The following is a 3,444-nucleotide window of genomic DNA, read 5'->3' as shown; positions in this document are numbered from 1 at the left end:
ACCACTACTCTCTTGAATGCTGCCAGACCGGGACATTTAAATCTGCAGAGTTTTTTGCTGCCTTTTGCTCTGCTATGCCCTATCCCTGGAGGTGGAGTCTACAGAGGCAGGTGGGCCTCCTTGAGCTGTGGTGGGCTCCACCCAGTTCGAACTTCCCAGCCACTTTGTTTACCTACTTAAGCCTCAGCAATGGCGGGCACCCCTCCCCCAGCTTTGCTGCTGCCTTGCAGTTAGATCTCATTGCTAGACTGCTGTGCTAGCAATGAGGGAGGCCCGTGGGTGTGGGAACTTCTAAGCCAGGTGCGGGATATAAGCTCCTGGTGTGCCGTTTGCTAAGACCCTTGGAAAAGCGCAGTATTAGGGTGGGAGTGACCTGATTTTCCAGGTGCTGTGTGTCACAGTTTCCCTTGGCTAGGAAAGGGAATTCCCTGACCCCCTGTGCTTCCCAGGTGAGGCAATGCCTTGCCCTGCTTCAGCTCTTGCTCAGTACACTGCACCCACTGTCCTGCACCCACTATCTGACATGCCCCAGAGAGATGAACCCGATACCTCAGGTGGAAATGCAGAAATCACCTGTCTTCTATGTCCCTCATGCTGGGAGCTGTAGCCTGGAGCTGTTCCTATTCGGCCATCTTGGAACTGCTGATTTTACATATACTTAAACTTATTTACTAAAGCATGCTACTGGGTGTGATATCTGAATGGTGTGAGTTTGTCTTGACAATCCAATGTTATGGATTAGTTCAATTTTTTCCAGCGTGCAGCAAGATGTGTCAGTGTATGCAGAAGAATTCAACACACATATTCAAATTATTTACTTGCTTAAAATGCCACTACTTTCAGGTTAACTCAATTTCTTTTTTGGTAAATACTCAGGTTTTCAGGTATCCTTTTCTTCCCAGTTCTTCTCCCTGGACAACATGTCTCTCCTGACCGGGTTTCTTACAGCTTCAATCATGTGTTCTGCTCAGTCTCCAGGTAAAAGCCAGAGCTCACTTGTCTGAGGCTGGTTCTCATGTTCTGCTCTTATTTTGTGGTTAAACAATGGCGAATTTCCTTACTGCCCTTCAACCATAGCAGCATGGTTTATGAAAAGTAAATAGGAACAATTCTCAGAACATCGTAGTATATGGCTGCTATGGGTTGAGTGTTTTTGTACCCTTTAAAACTAATGTTGAAATTTAATCCCCAATGCAACGGTGTTGAGAGGTAGGACCTAATAGGAGGTGTTTATATCCTGAGAGTCCTCAGGATATAACATATAAACCGTGTATGTACAAAGTTACCTGAAAATCAATTCAGTTTAAAAAATATTTGGTACCCTCTAACTGCCCCCTTGGATCCCCATATGCATGCGTCTTCTTTCAGCAGGTCCACCAGACTCCCGGAGCATCATCCTAATTCCCCAACTAGACCCTTGTCAGCTCCAACAAGATGAAAGATGCAATCATGAACCAAGAAAAACTCGCCAAACTGCATGCATAAGTGTGCAAAAGAACTGCTCGCAGAAAGAAGTTTGTTCATAGAACAGCCACAACAGATGATAAGAAAAAACTTTAGTTCTCCTTAAAGAAGTTAGGGATAAACAATATCTCTGGTATTGAAGAGGTGAATATGTTTATAAACCAAGTAACAGTGATCCACTTTAACAACCCTAAAGTTTGGCCATCTCTGGCAGGGAAGGCTTTCACCAATACAGGCCACGCTGAGACGAAACAGCTGACAGAAATTGTACCCAGCATCTTAAACCAGCTTGGTACACACAGACTGACTAGGTAAGGGAGACTGCCTGAAGATCTGCCCGAACAACCTGTGGGAGGACAAGCACCACTTGCTACTGGAGAGGATAATAATGATGAAGTTTCAGATCTTGTGGAGAATTCTGATGAGGCTTCCAAGAATGAGCCAAACTGAATCGAGGCAACTCCTGAAGACGATAAAACTCGAAGAAGTTACCGGCAGCTGACATTTTATTATGACTTTAAAAAAATTGTTTATGGATCTGATAAAATCTAGAACTCCAATATGTTTAAGTCCAAGCCCCTCGGACACTGCGGCTTTTTTCATTTTTGCTTATACACAATTCATTCTTTGCAGCTAGTGAAGTTGAAGGAGCCTGGGGATAAAGTTTGAAACAAAGGTTAAAAATATTATTTGCTGGAACATAGTCAGATTCAGACACTTCCCCTTTACATAATACAAATGATTTTTAGAAAATAATAACACATACCTTTGAAATGTCAAACAACAGTGAATAGTATGAGATAAAATTATGTTCAGAATTATTTAGTATTTAAGTCAGATGTTACACTCCTATTGCAGTACTTATACTTCAAAACTATGGAAACTAGACTCATGCAGGGGAGCTTGCTGTCTCATCAAATAATGCCAAAATAGCATTTCAACTAGAAGACAGATCATTGTCAAGGCTAAAGTAGCGAAATCACAGGAAATGGGAGTCAAATCCATGTTGGAGAGTTTAGTTTTGCCCTCTAATCCCACTTCACATGTTTTGGTAATAGTTTTCTATCTAGATGGAGCTATTTTATATCAGTATTTTATTTTTGCTCTTGTGACCTCAATGTTTTGGCTCCTTTGGTTTCTTCTTGGGAATTTCAGAAAGATGAAAGACGAATCCTCTTATTTGCTTGAGATTTATATAATCAATTGTTAAAGCTGTACTGCCCTTATTACAAATTCCTATAACTGAACTTTACTTTTTTCTTAAACTCTCTCTTTCCAGAATATAGGCATCCTAATGGATTGTGTACTGTTTAGCCTGGACTGTTCCTTTCAGTAACCACTTGAAGATATCTCATCACACTGTGCATTCTCATCTCCTGCTTGAATTTTTTTGCTCTTTCTGCCAAACACACCTTTCTCATATTATTGAAGTCTATTGCCATCGGGCTTTTTCTTTCTCTGTGTTCTTATCTTCTACACTAAAAGCTATTTTTAGTCTTTGTTTTACTATTCTACAGTTGGTGCCTAAAGGCCTTTAAGAATAAGAAAGAATCAGTTTTTCACAGATGATCTAAGAAAACCACAATCCTTGGTTTTACAGCATTTTTCCTTTAATCTTTTTTTCATTTGAAGTAAGCTATAAAAACTCACATTCTTTAAAATCAGATGGATTCAATAGGAAGGAACTATCCCCTCCTATTAGGTTTTGTTTTTAGATCATCCATTAATGGTATGAAATGCATTCCTATTGTACTTTCTGCCTCCATCTCTGTCCTCATCAATCTGAAGTGCTGCTAGATTAATTTTTCTATGAATTGGATATGATTTTCACATTCATGCTCAGAAACAAAGCAGCTTCTACACACTGACAGAATAAAATTCACATCCTCTGGCTTGCCATTCAGGGCTCTATATTTACCTTACAATGACCTTAACCATATCTGCCCTTCCAGTGTTATTTTTCCCTTCTCTCTTTCAGGT

General features: G+C 40.4%; 1 pseudogene; it reads left to right on the top strand.

The window, feature by feature from the left end:
• Positions 1-1,217: 1,217 nt before the first annotated feature.
• LOC140710026 (transcription factor BTF3 pseudogene) lies at positions 1,218-1,914 on the top strand (annotated as a pseudogene).
• The last annotated feature ends 1,530 nt before the right edge of the window (positions 1,915-3,444 follow it).

This window comes from Chlorocebus sabaeus, chromosome 24 (genome assembly GCF_047675955.1).
Source record: "Chlorocebus sabaeus isolate Y175 chromosome 24, mChlSab1.0.hap1, whole genome shotgun sequence".
Taxonomy (NCBI): domain Eukaryota; kingdom Metazoa; phylum Chordata; class Mammalia; order Primates; family Cercopithecidae; genus Chlorocebus; species Chlorocebus sabaeus.
The sequence above is the reverse complement of the archived record's forward strand: the minus strand, read 5'-3'. Positions and strand labels throughout refer to the sequence as shown.